At 43.2% G+C, this 17,652-nt stretch overlaps 1 pseudogene across 1 annotated transcript; it reads right to left on the reverse strand.

Annotated features, from left to right (window-relative positions):
- Positions 1-16,003: 16,003 nt before the first annotated feature.
- Positions 16,004-17,299, reverse strand: LOC306950687 (C2 calcium-dependent domain-containing protein 4C pseudogene; annotated as a pseudogene). The gene has a single exon. The product of its transcript is annotated as a C2 calcium-dependent domain-containing protein 4C pseudogene (transcript).
- Between the last annotated feature and the right edge of the window lie 353 nt (positions 17,300-17,652).

A 17,652-nucleotide genomic window follows, 5' to 3' on the forward strand; every position in this document is an offset into this window, starting at 1 on the left:
TTCTGAAAGCATGTTAGACAAGGCTGTACCTTCAAACTTCAGGTAGGAGTTCTTTAAATGCTCCCTGCACAGTCTCAATTAAATTTCCTTTTCTCAAGCCTCCTCATTTGTCTGCAGCTCTGTATTAACATAGTAGTTCTGTTTATTCCTCCTATGGCCTTTACTGTGAATCTATTCATTGTTATGGATCTTGTAGAGTGACCTAATGTATATCAGAATTGGCTTGTCATGCTGTGGGTCTCTGACCACTTGAAGAACAAGGCACTTACTCTGTTGTGTCCTTGAAAGGCATTTACTCAATATGTCAGGCAATTTGAAGTTTTCAGTCTCTCACATCTGTTTTCAGTTTATGATCTCTATTCAAGTTTTATGACTGATGTCACTTCAGCTACCTTCCCTTCAAGCACAGTATTCCAATTCATAGGATTTCATTGCTGATATATTTAATATTTTTCTAAAAAGTCAGATTTTATAACACAGAACTAGAGTTTGAAATACGTGGCGTTGACTCATACTCATCTTGCATCTTCATCAGGTTTGTTATGTCCACTGATTGCCTTTCCTTCAGTGCAAGGTCAGGTTTGTCCCTAGGTTTCGGTGCTTTTTATGAAGACCTGTTCTCTGCTGCATTAGGATTGGTGAATGTGCACTTTCCTGGGAGGTACTTATGGGTAACTCTTCTGCTAATGCAAGCAGACTGTCTAGTGGCAGGTGGTTGTTTTTTAGACCCTGATGAACAGAACTGCCTCAACATGAGGCAATTGAGAGAACTATTTTTGGCCTTCAGTAACAGTACTCTGTTTCTGTACACTAACACCTAGTCCTAGTTCTGTGCTGTTAGATCTAGGCCAGTACAATACTTGGGGGGAATGTGCCAGATTTCCCAGACCACTACAGAACCAGGGTGTTGGGGAATTTCATGGCTATGCCTTCACAGTTACCTTCCTCCTTTTGGCTCAGCTCTCCGTAATCCCAGGCTCTGTTTTGCATGGCACAGCAGTGTAATCTGGACTCAGGCACATGAGAAAATCACCATGTTTTGAATATGAAAGCTCAGCTAGAGCTGGGCAAGATAAGAAAAGCAAAAGCAGAGGCAGAATTGTTGAAATGGCTGAAGTCAGCAGCTCAGTGATGTAGGAGGAAAATCACTTACCTGGAAAGGTGTGGAGCCCTGAAGAAAAAATCGAGGGTGATAACTCAACAAATCTCAGGGTGTGCCTCTGCTAGGGAACAAGGGAAGCCCACAGTCCCCCTGCCCTTCCCTGCCTGCTTCCTTTGTCTAAGAACTTGTTAGTCCCAGCCTGTCGTCTTTGTGCATAAGGCAACAAATAATTGCTTTGTACCTTGAAGGTGTATCTATGGTGCTTGTCTGTGTGTGGTAAAAGTTGTCCAAGCCAAGTGACACAGAAAGAGGAGGATACCACCAGTGTGCCAAAAGCACCAGCATGGAAAGGCTGCCTGATGATATTTCTCTGAATGACAGATAGTTCATATTCAACATGAAAGCAAAAAAGAAAACTGTTGATGCTTTGTGACATAAAGATAATTTGTCTCTCGATGGAAAAAAGCAAACGCTGTTCACTTACATTAAATGTTTAAGGGAAAAAAAGGGAAAGCAAAAACACCACTTTGTCACCATTCACGTCTATGTACATCTGAATATCAAGCTTTATGGCTTACCACTTAACCAAGGCTATTGTGCCAGCAAGTTACCCTCTCCTTGTAGTTGTCAGCACAAGATATGGAAGCACAGTATAGGAATGCTACTGATGGTCAGCAGCCACAAGGTTAAACTGAACACAAGCCAAAGGGAAATGGGGATTGATGTTTCATGACAGACAGAAGCTGAATCATTGCCTAAAGCAACATAAATCACAGCTCTATAATCTCTCAGTAAATTAGTTCTACCTTTTCATTGCATGAGGAAATGCCAATAGGCTTAGAGACAGGAATCTAAAATAAAGGCACTGGCACAACCATATCATTTCTTTAACATAGGAGGAAATAAAATTCAAGAACTACTAGCAGCTGTAATTTAATCATTTTTCCTTCACTTTTATCCATAATTTAGATTTAAGAAATTTTTAAATGAGTGTGTTACCTGATGTATTCACTGCTAACACCAACAATCTTCAGAAATAATGTGGGAAACTTATGTCCCTGGGAAGACCTGGATGCGTTCTACTGTGATTGAAATCATGCTATAGTTAATACTATTGGTTTGAAATAGCTTGTTTTAGAACTTAACTTTCAGAAAATACATTAAAAATATGTATATGTATTGACTTGGAATATTTTATCCTCAAAACTAGTAAACTGTTCTTGCTGCTTGAAAACCTTCCACTGTTCTGTTTGTTACCTTGCCTTGACCGTTGCTGATGTGGACCCTCCCTAATCTCTCTTGCTTTGATTCTTCTCTCAGTTTGTCTCTCTACTCTGTTCCTCCTCTCTTGTTTTGTCTTCTCTGAATCCAGGTCTTTGAGCTGCTGACTACTCGGCCAGCTCTGCTGGTCCCCCCAGTCACCACCATCATAACAATGTCATCTACAGCTCCTGCAGGGTCTGTCATATCCCACCACTTTCCCAAGACAACCTAACAGCTTGCTTCCCTTTCCTCAGCCTCACTCCTCCTTCTTCACATCCATTCAGTCCTAGCAGGAGGATCAGTGCGAGCTCTGAAAAGACAAGCACTGTGCTGAGGCCAGCAGAGCTTTGTTGTGGAGTGTCTGACTGTACCCGTGAGCTGAGTCATGGCTCTCTTATATGCAGCTTTATAAAAGATAAGAAACTTTAATTCTGTCAAACATGCACAAACCATACAAGAAGTACTGACATTTTAGCAAATAAGATGAAAGTCTGCATGAATCATATGCAAATTACAATTTATCAAGGCTTTCTAGCTTTCATGAGAACATCGAGAGGTCTGGCCCTGTTACAAGACCCTGTTACAGCAATGCTGTGTTTGAATCATTTTCCCAAACCCTTGGAGATGAGAGTTAAAAACCAAGATCTTATTCTTAAACTTGATCCTTAGAGAAGGCTGTGCCTTTTGATCGATGTTTCTTGCTAAAATGCAGCCGTGAGGTTAGCATTCAGGCTAGAAAACTTGAGGCCAAACACTTATAAATTGGCAAAGTTACAAATGACTGAAATCCAGCTCTGATGACAGGAAGCGTCAAGCAACGTGAATAACCGGTGTTATGAGATGCACTTGTAATCAGCTTCCTAATGTTTCTGGTATCAGTACATTACATTTGCAGCTCTGAGGCCGTTTTTCAAGCAAAGTTATAAAAAGAATCTGTTTTCCTAGGTTATATTTATGCATTGTAATCATGGCTGTTTAGAGCATTATACGTTCACTTGGTGAAAGGGCATTAAATGAGCTTCACAAATATTTAATCAAGCTGCAGAATGACTTAAGTTTACTTCTCTCTTTCTGTAGAGAGCTAATAGCCATGCCTGGAGGTTGCTGTAGTTACCACTTACTGGAAAAGCAACTAGGCTGTTCTTCCTTTTGGGTCTGAGCTTTCCTGCGTGAAGCTTTGTGTCAACTAAAACACTAAATACAGCTTTCTAGAGAGTAAATCTACTCCATTCAGGCCATTTCACTGACAGGTATTTTGCAAAGCTGTTTTGATTTGGTTTGGTGTTTTTTCCTAATGTTACCACAGAGTGCTGAAGTAAATCCATAAAGTTAACATTTATTATCGTATGTAAAACTGAAATGAAAGCTTGCAGACTTTGTGTAATGGGAGATGTGTTTTTCCCTCGTATTTTGTTTTGTGAATTCTGCTAGAGCTGGTCGAAAACAAATTGGAAGAAATGTAAGTACTGCGTGTTGTTCCTGAAATAGCTTTCCTGGGTCTTTCCCAGAAATGCTGTGGGTTTTGGTTTTTGTCTGTGTTGTTTTTTTTTTAATTTTTTGTTTTTGTATTGTTTTATTTCCAGTAATGATCACAGAAGGAGGGACGATCAGTTGTTTTTTAGGTTGTAAGGTATCAAGTTTCTCCCCTTGTTCAGCCTTAATTGAACATTGTTGAATATGGCTCTCTGGCTATTTGCATTAGTGTGACTGAAAACGATCTCTCTTCTCCAACAGCTGGTGGTATTTCAGCAGGGAGGCAGTGTTCCACTGAGCAGCACCAGCCCTGTATCGCTGAAGATGTGCCAGACTTGGGCAATAAAAGGGACCTTGTTCTGCTTCAGCTCCAGCCTTGTCCAGCATCATGCAGTGACACTTGGAAGTCTTCCAAGAACTTGTGTCACAGGCTCTGCTGGAGCAGAGGACAAAGTAAGCTAACTACTACCCAGCTTTGTGCTGCACCAAAGCTGTTCCCATGTGTGCCAGTTTAGAAAGTTACAACTGAATATAAAAACATTTTAAAGCATCTCTATCCAAAGACATATATGAAATGCAAGCTGCTATTTTTTTCCACTACGAAATTTAAATGAAGATTACAAACAGCAGATGAAATTTGGTTTAAGAGAGTACCAAGGAAGGAGGAAAAGGTAAGCAGCACCTAATAGATATGAAATGCTTGTTGAACTGTTTTAAACAGCCACTTTACTTCATTAAGCCTAGCCATATCTGTTCTCATAGATCATTCCAGAAGCTACAGACAGCAACTTCTAAACGAGTCACATGGGACTGGAGACTCCATTCATTGAACTGTAGCCATGAGACTCCAACTGCAGGGCCATGGCACTACCTGCTGCACAAGTTCTGAAAATAATGAGATAGATGGATATGTAAAGAATATTCATGGGGTAATAGAGAAAATATGATAAAGTTAGGTATGCAACTCCTTCCACACCAGAAATAGTATAGAGCTCCTCAGCCTGGAAAAAACAACAGATGATAGAATAATCTTTAAAAAATCACAGAAAACAGTGAATAAGGAACTATTGTTCACTGTTTCTTCCAGTGCAAGTCCTGCAGATCAAATAATGTTAATAGCAAGCTCAAATGAAAGTGAGGCACTTTTTCCATGAAACAGTTTGCTACAGGAAACTGTGAATACTGAATGCTTACATCAATTTCAAAAGCCCTGCAACAAATTCATAGAGGAGAAACCTGTTAGGCGCTATTAAACACAAGGAAACTGGCTGCAGGTCAGGAAGCCCTGGAGCAGTCTCAGCTGTGTAATCTGTGCCACGTCACGTGAGCTGCTCTCACATTCCTTCTTAGCCAGCCCCTATTGCAATATGCTACATCAACACAATACTGTCATAGAAGAGCCTTGGAGTTGGTCAGATGTGGCCATTTCTGTTTCTGGCACAGCAGCTTTGCCTGCACACCTATAACTGTTCATGGGCCACTCGGCTACTTGTGCTGGTAACACAGCAAGAGCACATCATCACCCTGCTGTTGGGCTCCCCGTATGATAGAAACTAGTTTGCACATGCTTTGAGCCCACTATAGCTAAAGAGATGGAGAGACAAGCTGAATCTAACTGCTATTTATGTTTATTTACAGCAATTTGCTCAAACGTGGACTTTCACCATTAAAACGTAACAGCATAAATATGCATATAGTAAATCCCAGTCAAAAAGTAAATTTGCAGGATGCCAGCTACCTTATCTCTCCTCTTCATTTACATCGTGACTTATCGCAGTTGACATTTCAGTAAGCCTGTAGTAGCTGCTCTGAATTTGAACATTCATAAGAAGAAGATGCAATACACTGGCTTTGATGTCAATAGAATGTCAGTCTCTGCCTACTTTGTTCAGTCTGAACTTAATTGCAGGAACTGCATTAATAGTCAACATAAGCCATCTGTTTAAACATGTGTGTTTTGGAAAGAAGTGCCGTGTACAATAAACACACTCACTGTAATGACTCATATATCTGTTTATGTGAAACGAGGATTTGGCAATTTCCCTCACAAAAACATTAAATTACAGGCTAAAAGCAGTTTTATATCAATTTCATTTGTTTACGTGGCAGGTCTGATGGTTTGACAGTTTTGATGCAGTCTGAGAAGTATGTTAACCATGAGGCTGCTGAACCTCACTGTTTTACCAGCCTTCACTCAAGAACCTGTTTGATAAGTCAGAGCTGCCCCGAGAAATGTCAGCAGTTCATGGAGTTCAGTGGCTGAGAGACACACAGAGGTACATTCACAAAATGTTCTTCAGTGCCTTTGGCCAGGGTGCACAGGGAGGAAGGGCAGTGCTGTCCAGGTCTGATAGAGTGGTTAACAGCAAAATATCCCAAGTAAACATGGTGTGACTGGCAGCCTTGCTAGGCAGTGCATGTAACCACTGCAGACCCATGAATGACCTACTTTCATAAGCATTACACTGAAGTTCAATCACTGATTTTGCACGAGGTGAAGCTGTTCCCCTCTCCTTTGCAAACTGAAGCTTCCTCAAACAGGGAAAAATCAGAAATATGCCACCTCTCATTTTATCTATCAGACTACCACAGGAAAGCAGGTTTTAATTTCCCTTTTCTTCCTTGTAAATGCATATAAGGTGTTGCTTTTAAGAATGAAACGACATGCCATTAGATATCTTTTCTGGTGCCATTTCTAAGTAAGCTTTGTTAAATTAATCATGATAATTCACTGGTGCCTCAGTCTCCTCAGCAGCAGAATAAATCACGAATTATCTAGTTTTATACACACTGATGGAGAGTCTGGCTGCCTGCTTCCCACTCGCATGTCCAGAGTAGACTTCTGTTACATTTATCACTCGCAGACAAACAAAACATACATGGGTGACAGCTTAGAGCAGAGGCTCAGAAACTGCTGGAGAGGAAACATATAGTAAAGGCAAATGGTAATTTAGCAACTATCACCTTTTCTCCCTTGAGAAGTTAGTCTGACATTAGTATAGCCCTGCTTTTTTTCTTTTTTTTTTTCTGGAATGATTTTAAATTCATGAGAGATATAAGAAGCCCTCATTTTGTTTCCTTAATCTTGCTGTTGCCCAGCCTGCTTGGTCCAACGGGCTGTAGTGTTGCATTAAATTAGGTCAGTGATGTTTTAAGATGTACTCTAATATCAGCAGTTTCCTCTTTTGTTTTTCCTACTTTATATATCTGAGGGAATTCTACACAGTAGATAATGTTTATATTTCTGTGAGTTTGAAGTGGACATGGTCTCAAGAAACCTGCAGGACTTCGTTTTAAGTAAGATTTTCTTATATCTCCTGTTTTGTGGTTTACAGAATGTTTGGTAGCAGAGGCCTGTATTCATTTAACTGTATTTATGTAGCTAGCAGAAATATCCCACCCTAATCTATGTATGAAACCATTGTCCCCTTTGACTGCTTACTGTCTCCTAACAGTGTTTTATTCAAATTCTGTACCCCACCTTATCCTTTCAACAGACAGTCCTCCCATCACACATACTGAATATTTACGCCCATCAGAAGTTCCTAGCATGGAGAAACATGCATCCAACCTGCCCCATATCAGCACTTCAGACGCACTAAGCTCTTAGAGCATCTTGGTGACACATTTATTTTTATTAACAAATTCAGCTCATCACTAGAAACATCTGTGTTCACAGCTTTAAAGATTTTGTATCTGCAAAACACGATCAATCCAAATAGCTTGAGATTTTTGTTGGATTTTCTATACATAATGCAAACAAACATCAACAATCACAAATATACCAAAGAAATGGTGATTTTTTCAGCAGTCATGAAACCTATTCTCAAATTCCTTTATCAGAATGGAAAGGATGGCTGCATATTTGTCATTGTTCAGAGGACTGTATTTAGCCAATGTAACAAAATGCATAAAATTATTTGCCACAGCTTGATTTAGCACTGCACAGAGCCCTCTGCTCATGCTGGTTTCAGCCCTGACTGCTGTCTTGGTGCTGAGCAATGGGTGCATACCAAGGGTCAGGCCAAGCCACTTGGCAGGGAACAGCCACCAAAATGGCACAGGGCAGGGAACACAGGATGCACTGTGCAGGACTGCATGTGGCCCATGGCCCAGAGGTCCAAGACATGTCCAGGTCATCTCCTGAGATCCCTACCAGCATCAACTATCCTGTGATTATGAAGTTGACAGAAAGTCATGGACCAATGTCCTAACAAGGGCTGATTTTCATTAGAAATAAGAGTTTAAACTGCTACTAAGTTCTTATCAAGAAAAAGTGAACTATGAGTAGTATCCGGTCTTGAAGCAGTATTTATTTACAACAAAGAACAATGAGTGGAAATACAAATAAGTGAAGCAGATTAGCTCCGTGTTGATAATCCTAGCTCCACATTTTGTTTTTAAACTTTATCAGTTTCTCCTCTAGTAACTTCTCTCAGATTGTGCTGGATTTTGACCTTTAGAAGGTCCCACAAATCGAGTATCTCTTTTTTTTCTGTTCACATTCGTGCAGTTCCCAAGTTTTCTGCCATCTGGCTGTTCTGTGTTAACGTCCTGTCTTCTGGACTCAGGTAGTAACCTGCTAGCATGCCGGATCATTCACTACCATCTGGGACATGCTATTGCCCAGTAACTTCCATCCAGTCCCATTCCTGAGGCAACCTTAGCTCATTCATTCCTACAGGTATTTTTAAAGCAGATGGTTAAATGAAACCATATGCATTTTCAGAACAATACAGAAATGTGCTTCACGTAATCCATTTGGCATGCATTTACTGAATGTGCCCATTCCTTTCCGCTAAAAATGTTCAGGATAAATCTTAGAAGTCTCACTACTGAACTGATTTGTACTCAAGTTTTACACAGATTTGGATCATGTCTAGTGCTTCCAGTGGGAATAGCTCTGTTTTACCAGTATTTTCATATTAATGGTTTTGTTTTAGATTTCTCTTACAAAGCTGGAGAATAGTTTAGGGAATATTCTGAATGGAAATCAGAAGTTTTGTCTTCATGAGAAAGATGTAAAATGATTTCTCAGCTGCATTGCATCCTCTGTCAGGCCATGGGAATAATCACCCTCTCTGAGAAAATGTTTCTGCAGCCAGTTGTAGCTACTTAGATATTCTTTACATAACCCCACAAGACAACACCTCCACCTGCCATCACAAATGGACTACACGTGGCATGATTCTTCCCCCTGGCTGTGCCAAGTACTTTGTTGTCTTGTTGCTAACATGGTTAGCTATTGCTTCACAGCTCTTTTCCTGGAAGAAGAAACTGGTTACATCTGGGAGAGAGAAGACAAAGAGGTGTTTTCGTAGGAATCAGAGAATCTCAGAATGGTTTGGGTTGGAAGGGACTTACAGCCCATCCAGCCTCAGCCATGGGCAGAGTTCCCACCCACCAGATCAGGCTGCCCATGGCCCCATCCAGCCTGGCCATGATTGCCTCCAGGTTATTTAGAAGCACAGTTTACACACTGGTGTGTATATATCCTTTTCCCAATGATTCCACTGCGTGTAGTTTCTCATAACTTAATAATATAGCTAACAGTGCAGTTAATAATACAGTTTTGTAATATAATATAGTTAATAATGCAGCTTCCTAACAGTGGTTTTAACTTTAGCCAAACCAGCCTGTGCTATTGAAGAAGTTTAATTTCAAAAAGTCAGTTACACCCTTCACATGAGTTCAGGAAAGCACACTGTTTAGCAGATAACCTTTACACAAAGCAAAAGCAAATACTGGACAAACAGTATATCTCAGAGCCCTGTAAGTGCACCTTGCAACTATGGGTTATATTTAGCTCTAACCTTGTTTTGAGAACAAGGTCAATCAGATCTCATGTTTAGGAAATTCAGGACACAGTTCTTGCAGGTGGCACCATCTGAGCCCCACTGAAATGGACACTCACTGCTAGAGGTCACATTCACTTCCACCAGCCCTATGCCCTGAGAACAGACAGGGGCATGAGTCCCAGGCGTAACTCACTTATGGCATGTAATGAGGCAGTCTTGCACTGCTCAACTATTAAATGAAGCTCTCCTTATGCTCAGCAAAGAGCAAGAGATCATTATACAGTGAGCTGGTATTACCAGCTGTGGGTTTGTGGCTACAGCCTATGGAGCAGACAGAATATGTCACCATTCTCGTTGCTGATTTGTGTTGCCTGTACACTCCTACATTGATTTGAGACTGCAGAGCTGAATTACTGGCTTGAAGAAGCTTCAACACATGAGGCAAAATAATTAGGGGTGTGAGAGTCATTGTTGATCATAAGCACTATTTCATCATCAGTGACACTGCTCTTACCAACACTCAGGATGAGCCATTTGCCTAGGTGATATCCCTGTATAGGTTTCAACTCTTAAGTCAGCATCAGCTTCAGCACAGCTTACCAATCCCTAGAGGCCAGGCAGCTGTTCTTGTGAAGCCTGTTTTTAATATCTAGGCTTTGCCTCTCTGTTTTAAGGATGTCAGAACAGTGCTGGGGTCCCCGCTCTAGCTCTAGCATCCAGCACAGCAAAAGCCAGCTGTGCCCAACTGATCCCCAAAATCTGATGGTTGGATCCCAGCAAAAAGAAAATCTGGCAAATACAGTTCTGCTATAGGCACTGGACTAAAGCTAACGTGCACTCAACCAGAGTTTCATTTACAATCACAGTTACATAGATCAAATAATCTGCTCAAGTCAGAGAAACATCAGACAAACTTAGGCTGGCTCTGTCATTTCAAGACAGCAGTTATTTTTATTTTTACTGAAATGATAAATTCAAGTGAATTGCTCACTGGAAGTGGCTACTGGTTAGGACAGGAAGGTTTTGTGCACACACAATGAACAGAGCAAGGATTGAAGTTAAATGGTTAAGTGTGACAACTTAAGAAACTGTATTTTGGTAAGGGGAAGATAGAAATAATCACGGGAATTTGAGCAGTGCCACTCAGCTACTCTAGCTCATCCTCGAGATGTGAGAAAGCAAGCATCTTTAGTATGAGGCTCTTATTCAAGTGCTCTTCTCAGTGTGTTTCTTGCCTATTGTGTGAAGGCAAAAGGGAACTCTTCAGGCAACTGAGGAACATCATGAGACAAAGCCACACAGCTACATAAAACCAACAGTGATGAGGAATGTGCAAGCACTGGAGAACTATACTTGTGTGACCTCCTGGACGTCACAGCAGCAGTTTAAACACACAGGCTGTGACCTGTTTCCCTGTACATGGCTCCCCAACTAAGCAATCTAATGAAGACACAGAACTTTGGCTGGTTATCTTACTTCAAAAAACAAAAAGGCTCTCGATTTCTTTTGTTATCAACCCTGTCACTCACCTTATGGTATTCCACATGCCTCCTGAGTTTGCTCTGAAAGGGGTGAGAAATACAAGTAGAAAAGTCATTAAGCTTCAACAGGAAGGAAGTGAACTGGAAAATCTTGTTCAGTGTTTTTCTGTCTAGTACATGCGATGCTTGGCAAGGTCAGGTTCTCACTGTACCACTCAGGACAGATAATTTTGCAACATTACAACATTTACGACTAGAAATAGAAAAGGAATAACAGAGGGAATTAAAAAAAAAATGGAAATCCAAAGACATAGCTGTCTGGTGACCTGTGATGGTATCAAGGCAAAAAGAGGCTGTCATTTCTTGTCATCTGTTGTCTTATCATGGTCTTATCATCAGCTGTTTGTTGGATCCTCTTCTCATCTTTGGTACTGTGCTCAATTATCAATTGTTAAACACCACCAGTGGTTTAGCAGTAGCCATTTCTGTTCCTCACAGGAGCAAAGACCCGCTGGAAGCTCTTTTCCTTGTAAATCCCTTAAATACAAAGAAACTGGTGGCATAAAGCATGACTCCCTTAAGTGATGCAAGCACAGAGGAAGTAGCTCTTCTTCCCCACTCCACTGCCTGTGTGATGCTGTGCACAGTCCGGGCTGAGAGCTAGTTTCAGGCATCTGAAGTCCACCAATTCCTGCCACCTGTGTTTTCTATCAGTCAGTTTTCTGCACAGAAGGTTAGTTCACGGACACTCTGGAACGTTCAACTTCCTTTTACCTTCACTATGAGGAAAGATAATCCAGAAGGATTTTAAAAGAATGAAAGATTGGTTTTCTTCTAACACGCTATTAATAATGTTAATAGAGTGCATTTTAGTGGCAGTCCTCAGCATTAAGTCTGTATTGAATACCATCTTATTTAAAAATGCATGTGAATTTTACGTGGCTCTGTGCGTGTGTGTTCGGAATACGTGGTAATGGAAGATAGATAGCATTTAATTATGCCATTTGTTTCATCAGCGTAAGGCTACTGTTTGTTTTAACCAAACATCCTGCTACAAAAAGCCATCAATAGATGTGACTCATTACCTTTCCTACCTTGACCAAATATCATGCCCAACAATTCAGCCCCCTGTGCAAGCTGAAGACCTCTAATCTAGATGCAGGACAGGCAGGAGACTGAAGCAGGCAGTAGTTACTGGAGAGCACAAGGATGGCCCAGTGAACACGTGGCCTGTGGCACTCCTAGGGATTTCTCCAGGACAGCTTTCCTGGCCTGGGGCAAATACCCTGGTGTCCCAAATGCAGGTTTTCCACAAATTTATACATTTGTCTAGCTTTTTGTCCCCCTGCTTTCTGAGTTACGTTATATCAAATCCAAAGAAATTTTCCCACAACACTTTTAGTTTTCCCCTGCATCCTCTACAGTGGCCATCCTCTTTCAAGAGCTCCTTCCCAGGATGGGCTCAGAGACAGCAGGGGTGCCATTTTCAGCACTGCCTTTTCAGAGCTGGTCTGAAAAAACAGGAGCAGCTTGGAACAAGTGGTGCCATAGATAGAATGTGATACTGCAGTAACTGTGTCTCCTAATCCCTGATCTGCACATCTGTGCACTCAGGCTTTTGAGGTCATAGGTATTTCCTTCCCATGGTGCTATTGCTGATATTTACATGAAAAGTAGCACAGTTACAGGAACTGCATTTTACACTGCATAGTGCTATCTGCACAGGTTTGTTTCTGATCTAATAATCAGGACAATGGCATCAAAATAGGGAAGTACTTGCTTTTTGCAGTAATGTTTGTCCACAACCATCTGAAGAGCCATGCCTAAAGTAACCCTGTTTCAAAAGGCCAGCACAATGAGTACATCCAGTGCAGCAGAAACAGACAATATTTGCGTAGCAAAACAAGAGCATGGGATCTCAGCAGAAAGAACTTATTTTCTCAAATATTTGTCACTGTTTTTAAAGCATGCTGTTACCAGGTGATTCTTTGGCCGGTGAGCACCACTGAGCACCTCTGATCACACTGCTCCAAACTGGAGTTTTGTTTGAGAGAGCAATGTAGGGTACCACCTTTTCATATATGGCATTTTAAAAGTTAGAAAACTTCTGATCAGGACTTGCTTAACTCTGAGAAGCTGTTTTTGAGTGCTAGCAGGTGGATTTTCTTCTTGCTGTTGACTCACACTAGCACTGAAGCATCACGACTTTTTTCAGGTTGACGTATCCGGTTGCATTCTTGTTTGCTCATGCAGGTGTTTTACGTACAGCCCCAAGACAACTGACGCTACTGGAAAGCAGCTGCAGCATAGGCAGCATTGTAGGAATTCACCACTTCGGTCTAGTTCAGCTCTGAGCTCACAAGAAAATAAGCCCAAGTCATCCCTTAGCAGGCAAGCCTATCATCAAACTTCTGTAAGAAAACTTGCTCAGGAATAAGTCGTTTTTAAAGAACATTAGAAAGAGCTCAATTCTCTTTCAGCTGACGAGAGGTGAAGGTTTTCCTCTCCAAACACCTGACCACAGGAGCCCAGCTGGAAACTTACTTCCCTATTACAGGAATGAAGGACTTTCTCCAAGTACTTCATTCCATCCCTGCGTGATGAAAGATAAAAGTTTACAACCACCTGCCACCTGTTTCTAATGCTAGAAAATACATTATGCCCTTTGGCATGGTGAAGAGAGCATGCAGGAAAGATCCCGTAATTGTGTACGAATGGCTGATGGGGAGCAATAAAAGGGACACTGCTCTCAGCAGCATTCGTGCAGTGGAGCCTCCAGAGCAGCTTCCCACCTCAGCTGTTCCATTTTTGTCCCCAAGGTACAGCAGTGGCACAGCACGGGGACATGCACTGTGGTGTGAGTGAAGTGAACCTCTGACACCACAAATGTTGTCTTCTGTATTACATCAGCCTGCTTCTCCATGTGGGTATACCTGTGAAGGAACTTCAGGTTCCAAGGACTAAAAATGTCATCTGCCTGAGGAAGAAGCACTTGATTTCCTCTGGGGAATTCAATACAAGAAGAGAAAAGCAGGAAGAAACGGCTCATTTGTAAGCCAGTCTGGCATACAGTGAGTGTTTAAAAAGGCTTCGTTTCTTTTGCAGCAGTACTGATTCTTCCTTGGAGTTCTGCTTCTTAATTTCACTTCTCCCCACTGGCTTTGCGTGTTCTCCAGCAGCCAGTTTGCCCAGACTCAAGGATTCAGGTGTCAGTGTATCACCTCCTGCTATGCAAATACATATCAGAACATTTAATTATCTGCTTTAGCACCAAGGGATTTATTATTACATTTGATTTTAATCATCTTCTGGAATATACCCAGCCCTTTCCCTGTGCAAGTTATGCTTTGTACAGAGATTGTTTTAAGAAGTTTTCACGTGAGATGGACCAAGGGCTAGCACTGAGCACTCACCATCACACTCAACATCTTTTGGGCTTTTTCTGCTATTCCAAGGAAGAAAATCCTTCCTGGGGTAGTTAAGCCCGAAAGAGAATTAAATACTTTGGTGGCCAGGCAGTACCACAGCCTCCCATGAACAGGCCCATGGATTGCACACAGTTGTACTCTTGCCAGAATGGAGCAGGGGGAGGATCTGCTAGAAATCTATTTGAAAGAGCTTTTAAGCTGTAGATTTGGCATAAGCAAAGCCCTGTTTTTACAGCCTCATAATGAACTCTGAAAAAAACCTTCTCCTATGGCCCCGTGCCTATCTACCTGTAATTTAATCAAGGGGGGGCAGCAGCAGTCCTGGACTTTCAAGACAATTTCTGCCTCCTCGCACTTGCGCAGCCCACCTCAGCAGAGAAAAAAAATGGGAAAAAAAGGGAAGGAGGAGGTGCCTCAAGAATGCAGCTTTAAAGTTCTTATGACAATAAAGCCAGCGCCTCAGCCACTGGATGTTTGCTGATACAGTACAGAAAAAGGTGATCCTTATTTTATCCTAATGCCTTGAAGAAGGTACACGGCAAGTTCATAGCTGAAGCAGGGATTCCCTGCAGAGATCCCAAGCCATCTTCTGTCCGTCCAGCATTGATCTGTCTGCCTTAGTTTATGAAGGGATGCAGAAGCTCAGTTGCTGAGAGCTGGAGCTCCAGGGTACATTCCTGATCAAAGCACAATTACCTGGCAGCTTCACCCAGGCAGCTGTGAAATCAACCATGGAAGGGAAGGGTGAATGAAGATGCTAACTGCGCTAACAGCAGTCAGCCTCTCCATGGTGACGCAAAGCAGGAGTCACCTGCATAATGTGACAGCACAGGTCTGTGTGAGAGAGAGCTGAGCCTGCACACCGCTGCACGTAGCTGCTGCTCAGTAGAAGCTGATGGCGTTATTCTCAAAACAAGGAAAACTGTTAATGCCTGCTTTGGAAATCCAAATCCTCCCCCCGCGTTCTGGAAGGGGGAATTACCAAATGAACCATCTCTCTCACTCCCCAAACATAAGGCACATTAAAATGTTCCTTTCTGTAAACATGGGTGCTGTTAAAACGGTCTATTTAACTGATGCATTACCTGGGTGCTGCCAGAGTTTAGTGCCTGCTGCATGCACATGCTGAGTACGTGCTTTAGGGATCAGAGATGAAAAACAACCCTTTTTCCTCCTCAGAACCATAAACAAAACAGCTTTAACTTGGTAACTGCTTAACACTTGATCCTAGCGGCAAACCAGCCCTTCTCCTTTCTTCTTCACCTTCACAGGCAGCTCTGCTCCACAGCCACCATGGAATTTAGCAACAAATGCCTTACGGAGCTCAAAGCGTTAAGGCACACTGACATGAAAACAATACCAAATGACACAGTGTTTTCAAGTATTCTATAAGAAAAAGAAACCAAAACTTTATTTAGTAGAAAACTTTCAGAATACAAAATGGGTCTGTTTGTAGTATTACAAGGACAACATACTCATTAACGACAATTCCTGTTCTCCTAAGGTGTAGTCCCGTTTCATGCTGCACCCTTTATTTGTTGCTTTCATCCTCACAGAGTGGCTGAGCAGTTCTTCTTCTGCAATGCCATCAAAAAAGAAGTCCTCATTGAAGATGGGATTCCTGCTTCTCTTTATAACAGTGCTTCTCTGTTTCTGTGTTTTCCCTGGCACCAGGGAGAGGGTAATGCAGCAGTTTATGTTTTTGGGCTCTACAGAGTCATCATATAAACCCTCTGCACTGATCAGACGGATCCTCAGCCTTTCATTTTCTGAGCAGTATTCAGCTGACAGTCTCAACATGCCCCCCTTGTCCATGACTACGGTGCTCTCTCCCACCAGTCTCTGCCGGCCTTGGGCAAAGTCCAGGGGAAAGAGGGGAGAACAAGACACACTGCAGCTCCGTGCGGCGAGCAGCCCCTCCGAGGCCCGCCTGATGGCACTGGGGCTGTTATCAGTGGAGCTGCTCTCTTCTGTAGACAGAGAATTATTCCTGGACATGCCAGATTTGTTCTTGGCCTTCAGTGCTCGGCAGAGCAATCCTTCCTGACTTCGTGCCTTGATCAAGGAGCAGGATCTGGGAGGCGATCTGCTGAGAAGCGGGGAGCTGAAAGGAGAGGAGTCGCTGGAGGAGGCAGTGTCGCTGTCGCAAGCACCCTGCCTGTGCAGGTGCCTGGGAGGCAGCCTTACCGAAGTGAAGCTGATAGCAATGGGATTGGACGTGTTCCCTTTGCCACCGAACGTGTTAGCTCTGGATCGAGGCAGCGTCAGGCTGGGCAGAGCCCCGCACGTGTCACCGTGGAAGATCGATTCCTTTCTCCTGGTGTGGGGACTCTCCAGCAAGGTGCAGAAGCCGTAGGAAGTGGGAGCTCTGGGGAAGTGAGGCAGGGAGAGCGCGGCCTGGGACTGCGGGTCTGAGTTGGTGCCTTCTTCCTCCAGCGCTGGGAACTCTTCAGCACTTTCCACCTGGATGAAGTGCGGCAAAGAATAACCGGAGCTGTGGTCAGAGGAACTGAGACGTGCATCCTCTGAACCGTGGTGCTGGCGGGAGCCGGGACCCTGAGCAGGAGCAGCGGTGCTCAGCCGGGGGGGGATGCAGAACTCCGGGATTCTGTCCGGGGTGAGCACGTTGGGGAAAGCAGCAGCCCCCAGGCGGGCTTTTTCCAGCAGATGTTGGCCGGGTGGCAGGCCCAGGAAGGAGGCACACGGGAGGTTCCTGCTGCCCTGCGGCGGTCTGATCTTGTCCAAGAACCACATCGCTGCACCCAGACGGGAGGTCCGCAAAGGAGAAGAGCCGAGAAGGCAAATCTACCTGTAGACACAGAAATGCAAAACTACATTAACGTGCTTCCCAGGCACGCTGCAACAAGGCAAAGCGCTGAGGATGCCGAGAACAGCGGGACGGGCACGTCCAAACGAGCAGCCTCTGCTCGACACGCCGCCGTCAGTAAAGTCTCATGGATTTTGCCGCAAGGACAAAATGAAGCCACCAGAAGAGAGGCTCAACGACATCGAGTCGCTACCCTCCCCGAGCGACCCCTCCGTGCTCCCCCGGAGCCGAGCCGATCCCAGGCCCTACCTGCCGGCTCCTAGCGGCGCTCCACTCCGGT

This window comes from Tetrao urogallus, assembly GCF_951394365.1.
Source record: "Tetrao urogallus genome assembly, chromosome: 11".
Taxonomy (NCBI): Eukaryota; Metazoa; Chordata; class Aves; order Galliformes; family Phasianidae; genus Tetrao; species Tetrao urogallus.